The sequence below is a fragment of the Adiantum capillus-veneris genome, chromosome 1 (genome assembly GCF_014529385.1).
Source record: "Adiantum capillus-veneris isolate H3 chromosome 1, ASM1452938v2, whole genome shotgun sequence".
In the NCBI taxonomy this organism is placed as follows: Eukaryota; Viridiplantae; Streptophyta; class Polypodiopsida; order Polypodiales; family Pteridaceae; genus Adiantum; species Adiantum capillus-veneris.
This window is the reverse complement of record NC_140931.1, coordinates 140,625,329-140,631,628: the sequence shown is the minus strand read 5'-3', so window position 1 is coordinate 140,631,628 and position 6,300 is coordinate 140,625,329. Positions and strand designations below refer to the sequence as shown.

Here is a 6,300-nt window from a genome sequence, read left to right as displayed (position 1 = left end):
GTGCCCCTTGAGAAAGGGGGGGCCCTTTGGGTGAGTGGGAGGTTAAGTCAAAGATTCCCCTAACTTTGGGGATTTCCCCCTCCTTTTTAGGGTCTCTTTTTGACTCAAGCACCTTACCCCCCATGCATGGGAAGTTTCTCAAGCACCTGAGTCAGCAAGCACGACAAGCACAACAAGCACTTAGTCAGCAAGCACGACAAGCACCTTACTCATCAAGCATGACAAGCACCTTAGTCACCAAGCATGACAAACACCTCAAGCTTGGGCCGGGTTCCCACCTCAAGCACAACCATAGCTTGCCTAAGGTCTAAGGACTTTTAACACTTAACCTTTGGAGGTCTTGAATGAAGCTAACCCTAATGTCTTTTAAGCTCCATTAGATGCACGTTGCTCCTTGATAGACTACCTCCTTTTAGACCCCTATTAAGATGTAACCATCTCTCCTCTTGGTCCCCTGCTGAGATAAGTCTAGAAGCACTTATTGCACATTGCTCTTTGGTAAACCATCTCCTTTTGGACCTCTATTGAGATGCAACCATCTCGCCTTTTGGTCCCGTGCTGAGATAGGTCTAGAAGCACATGTCTCTATTCTAACTCTTGTTCCTGTTTATTCTCCCACATTAAATGATCAGTTTAATATGGGAAAATCATTTGGTAAGTTAGATATTATAGTTTATGACACTTGCTATTTTATGTGTTTGAAGGCACTCCACGCTACCGTCCGTTGCATCATGTAGCTGACAATTTAAGCTAACAAGAGCGACAAAAGAAAATTCAATTCTTGATTTTTCTTGTCGATGTAGTTAATGTGAGAATTTATGCAATGTGTAAATAGTAGTGATAGTAGTAAATGTATCGACGGGACACTATGAGTTTCTTTGTAAGTTTTCTAAACAAGAAGGGATTTAAATCAAAATAAACAAGGGAGAAACATTGGTGAAATCAAAACCTCGTTTTTTTGTAAAGCACGCATGCAATTTGTCCATCAAGACATAACACTAACTTTATGAGGAATTTCTTTACTCGGTAAAATTATTGCCTTTGAGGAGCTTTGGTTAAACTTTTTATGTTAAGAAAAATTTTAAAAATAAAAAAGCGGATAGTGCACGGTCTATGTGAGTGACATACAGAAGTATGGTGGAGAGTCGGCACAGTGCCCCTCCAAAATTTATAAGAAACAAAAGTTGTGCCCTGCCCCATAGTCGATTTCCTATTACATGGGCATGGTATTCAAGAACAAGATAACAAAAGTGAATTTCTCTCTTGTAATTTGATGTTCGCACTATGCTTCAGTCACTTTGTTATTGGTGTGCACTTCACCGCACTTCAATATGACAAAAGAAGTGTAAGTTCCAACTATATTCAATAGTTAAATTTTTTGAAATAAATGATATGTTGCACATCTGATCAATACTTGTATTTTTTGTAAATGGGGGTGCAACTCGATTACACACGGGACTCAAGCCTCTAGTATGGATAGAAAAATTGACACAACAACTAATAAGTATCACTATAACTCCATGGTCATAGCTTTTGAGACAAATACTGATCACAATCCTGTTGGGCATATCCTGTTAAATCAAAAGTCAAGAGCTTTGTTACCATAGCCATGATGGGCATATGCTATAATCAACACGTTCTAATAGAGTACCACAACCATATTGGGCATATCCGCAATGAACAACCCATAGCTTCCTTGCCACAATTATATGTTGGATATATCCTACAACCAACACGTTATGAGAGTATACATAGAGCTTGTCAATAACTTCACGTGCTTTTGTAAGGGTACGACGATTGGCATATATATTGACCAAAGCATTGTCAAGCAATATAACATGTTTCTTCAACAGTCCCTAGCTAGAGAGAGAGAAGAGAGAGAAATTTACATGCAGTGTGTTTACTTTCATTGATGTTGAAGGAAATGAAGGATGTTCTGTCGACGCTATGAGATAGCTAGTTGCACTTGTTACAATCACAATAGTCGTTAAAAGTGCATTAATAGCTCCAACGCTAGGAGAAGCTCCTGCAACTTCATGGTGTCTGGACTCGTCCAAACTCTATATCCTTACCTTGATGAATCAACAACGCCATAGTGAAATAGCCACTTTGTTGTCATCATTGACGATTGACGGCCTTTGTATCATCGTGAAAACCAGAGTTAGTGCAAAATCTTGTTACTTTGGTTCATGGCTACGATTTAGCAACATGGACAAACCTCCTTACTCATTTATTAACCAGTGTAAGGCATCAATATATATATGTGTGTGTGTGTATATCTATAGAATTTATTAGAATTATGCAAGGTGAAGATTCTCTCTAACATTCTAAAACAATAGAATGCCATATCAATGTGAAATGAAAGGTGAAATAAAAAGATACATTTACTATTTTATAATTGAAATAACATTTAAGATAAGTCTCAATCATCACTTAAAACATTGAAAGTATGCCTAACCCAACTGCCCTCTAAGGCTTCTTCTAAAAAGCCAACTAATCTTGCTTGGTGGGCCTTTGCCGTACATAAGCCAATAGATTTTGGAGCACAGCTCGTTACTTGGTTAGTTGGTTGTGATTGTTGTCGCCTTGGGTTTTGTTGTGGTGACACAAGAAATTGAGTAGAACCAATTGATAGGCACCAATAATAGCTCAGGTGGTACTTGATGAGCATTGGGAAGAAGCAAGTCGTGTCCCATAGTGCTCCATATATAATAAAGGGCTACTAAGGAGGGTAATTGAATCGAGCAAAAAGGTTGTAACTTAACCTAGTTTGGTAGTTGTTTGCGGATTTCACCATTCAACCTAGTAATATCGACCATTTAGTCTCTAAACCATGGAACCATCTTTGAAACACCCATCTTATTCTCAATCAAGCGTAGTCAATTATCCTTTATTTCAATATATAGATTGAATTTCCAAGCTGTGCGAAAAGAAATGCATGTCCATTTGATATATAGATACGATGATCGAAATTGAGCATGCACTTGCAAAGAAAACTTATGGCTAAACTAAACTTAAGGAAGCTTTTACAAACTCAAAAATATAGAAAGCATAAAAAAAGTATAAAAATTGAACTACACTACCGACTTGATAATCATGTACGAATGTCATCCAATTGTGCAAGCCAAAGGACAATGTTTGATTCAAGCGACAAAAAGGAATGTGAATAGTTAAACATATCTTCTTGCAATGAAAGGTCACAGACTGAAAGTGCAAAGTATACAATGCATGTCATGCAAAGGTGCCATACAAAAGTATGGTGGAGATCTGGCACTATGGTCTCTCCAAAAATTATAAGAAACGGAAGCCGTGCCTTGCCCCATAGAATTGATGTGTTACGCCAAGCAAATGCATAGTCATGGGGTGTTAGATATAGATAACGAACCTTGTAGTGTTGTCGAGATGGATTCACGCTTGTGCAATTGAAACGTCCAGTGTTGTGAATATATGTCCTCCCTCTCATACACAAAACACACATTAAAACAAGTACATGAGATGTGGCATATTGATTAAGCTTAAAGAGAAGAAAATCTAATTTTATATTTTAAGTCTAAGGTTCACTACATAAAGAGTTATGAGTACTTTTCGATAGATTTTCCGTTGTTAAAATTACACTCTCTCTCTGCTCAACTGTCAACTCTTTCTCTTGTCTTATGTTATAGCGAGTTTCCTATTTGGAGTGCGCCCTCTCCTTGTAGACTAAGCAGGGCTTCTCAATTATGCAACTCGTTCACCATGCATTAGGATGCTATCATGCGTAGGGTCTGTCCTCAAGAAGTCTAGGTGTCTTTCCAACCGCCAAGAAAAAAACCTAAACCTTCAAAAAGGGACAGAGTAAACAAACAAGCAAGAAAACTATTATAAAGTGGAAATTTTGAACTTTGCAAGAGAAGACTCTCACCCCAAAATGACCATCAACTAGAAGAATGTTCACGGAACTCTGGTCCAAAGAGATCGAGCTCTCAACATCCCACTCCAATACAAGTTATTAAATAGAGCAAATGTAGACTTTCCTAAAAACGAGAGCGAAAGCTCCTCCGCACTGGGTCGTTCCTAATTTGCAAGCCATGGAGCTACTCCTCTAAAGAGGATATAGCCCAATTTTCATGACACAATCAACTAAAACATTAAATCCCTCATAGAAGCGAGGAAGTTGATTAAGGCAATATACCTTAGGGCACAACATTCCAGGAGGGCAACTTCCGCTGCGAACTCCACACCTGTAAACGATGATACGATTCTCGGCAGCAACATGACAATGGATTTGAGACCATCTGTCAACAGGATGAGTCCCTCGATAAGGTTCCTAGAGGTGTTGTGGAGTTGTTGCCAACTCAACCCATGTTGCAGTTAGTAATCCCTGGGTGACATCCAGTTTGCACTCCCAGACCTTCAACCCTCCGCCCGTAGTTGTCCTCCAGTTTGCACTCCCAGACCTTCAACCCTCCGCCCGTAGTTGTCCACCAGATCCAAATACCCCACCAATAGGATTCGGCCCTTTCATTTGGCAACACTTTCAAGCGCCAAGTTCAGCTTGCCAAGGCACCTTGGTGCTGAAGACTTCACAGTGCTCTATATGCATCTCTCTGCGTTATATGTGTACATTACACCCCTTTGCTTATCCAGCACCAAAAAGGTCATCATCTAGCATATTATGATCATGATGTGCAGTGGATGTAGGCCTTGGAGACCCATGGGAGGTAGATGAACTTGGTGGCCTTGGCAAGAGGGTTATAGACGACAAAGGAATGTCTGTCAGTGCATTCAACCGCGATTAGGCCTCCAGTGCTCCCCAGTGCTTCCCATGAGGTGTTGTGCCGTAGCCGCCATGGAGGAAGGTGACTCCACCTCCACCCCATCCTGCCCCTGTTGTTATTGACATTGTTGCAGGGGGCAGGGAGGAAAGACAAAGTGCAATGAGCTTCGGGGTCACGGTATCTGGCCAGTATCTGGGGGCATAGTGCCTAAGCATCGCGATCCATGTCTCACACCCAGTGCCCAAAGGGGCTCGGCGCTAGCGGAAGAAATGACACCACAACTTGCACACAGTCTGCAGGTCCAGTTGCTTTAGAAGTGGCAAGAGTGCCAGAACCCTTAGCAGCACATCGTGCGGTAGGTGCCTCCACACACTCCTGTCCATCCAACACCCTGACCTAGCAGGGGAGCTGGCGTAGCACCACAAAACTGCCTCTTTCCTCCTCCTCTCCTTCTCCTGCTCTTCTATTTCTGGATCCGCTTCCCCATTATTACTAGTTCTACTGCAATGTACGATTGCACCACGCTCGTCGTATGCATAGCGAGAGCTTGGCGTGCATTCTTGTCATGTCCTGCTCCAGACCATGCTCAAGCACTTCTTCTCGCTGTTGTAGATAGCGCAACTGATTAGAAGCTTTTCATGGCGCTAGAATCTATTCATGGTGCTCGATATTGCAGTGTTGCTCGTTTTTTAGAGACCCTGAGAGAGATGGAGAGTGTGAGACCAAGACGGACTCTCTCTCTCTCTCTCTCTCTCTCTCTCTCTCTCAGCTTTGGGGTCACGGTATGGTATCTGGCCAGTATCTGGGGGCATAGTGCCTAAGCACCGCAATCCAGGTCTCGCGCCCAGTGCCCAAAGGGGCCCGGCCCTGGCGGAAGAAATCACACCACGACTTGCACACCGTCTGCAGCTCCAGTTGCTTTAGAAGAGTGGCAAGAGTGCCAAAAGCCTTAGCAGCACATCGTGCGGTAGGTGCCTCCACACACTCCTGTCCAGTCGATACCCTGATCTACCAGGGAGCGGGCGTAGCACCACAAAACTGCCTCTTTCCTCCTCCTCTCCTTCTCCAGCTCTTCTACTTTCGGATCTGCTTCCCCATTACTACTAGTTCTACTGCAATGTGCGATTGCACTACGCTCGTTGTATGCAAAGAGCGAGCTTGGCCTACATTCTTGTCATGTCCTGCTCGAGACCAGGCTCGAGCACTGCTTCTCGCTGCTGTAGATAGCGTGACTGATTAGAAGCTTTTCATGGTGATACTTTTTTAGAAGCTTTTCATGGTGCTCGATATTGCAGCGTCGCTCGCTTTTTAGAGACCTCTCTCTCTCTCTCTCTCCCTTCCTCTTCTTCTCGAGTGTGTGGGTGGGTGTGTGTGTCCTAATAAAAAGAGGAAAATGGTTGAACTTTTCTATCGCCCAAGTGTGGTAGATTGGTTATGCCATTTCCCTCTTGAATAACATGTTTTCAGTTCAACTCCTCCTCGTCTAGATCTTTAAGGTCTATTGGGATAGTTTCCTACGACATTAAAACTCTCTTCTTCTTCT

General features: G+C 42.5%; 1 long non-coding RNA gene across 3 annotated transcripts; it reads right to left on the bottom strand.

The window, feature by feature from the left end:
• Positions 1-1,571: 1,571 nt before the first annotated feature.
• Positions 1,572-6,136, bottom strand: LOC147465694 (uncharacterized). Of its 3 annotated transcripts, none has more exons than XR_015189394.1 (3): positions 4,172-6,093; positions 3,386-3,458; positions 1,572-2,136 (listed from the first exon to the last, which is right to left on the bottom strand). It is a non-coding gene; the product is annotated as an uncharacterized LOC147465694 (long non-coding RNA). The 3 variants fall into 3 exon arrangements; XR_015189395.1 differs by lacking the exon at positions 1,572-2,136 and adding an exon at positions 2,167-2,802; XR_015189396.1 differs by lacking the exon at positions 1,572-2,136 and having other exon boundaries at positions 3,322-3,456; positions 4,172-6,136.
• Between the last annotated feature and the right edge of the window lie 164 nt (positions 6,137-6,300).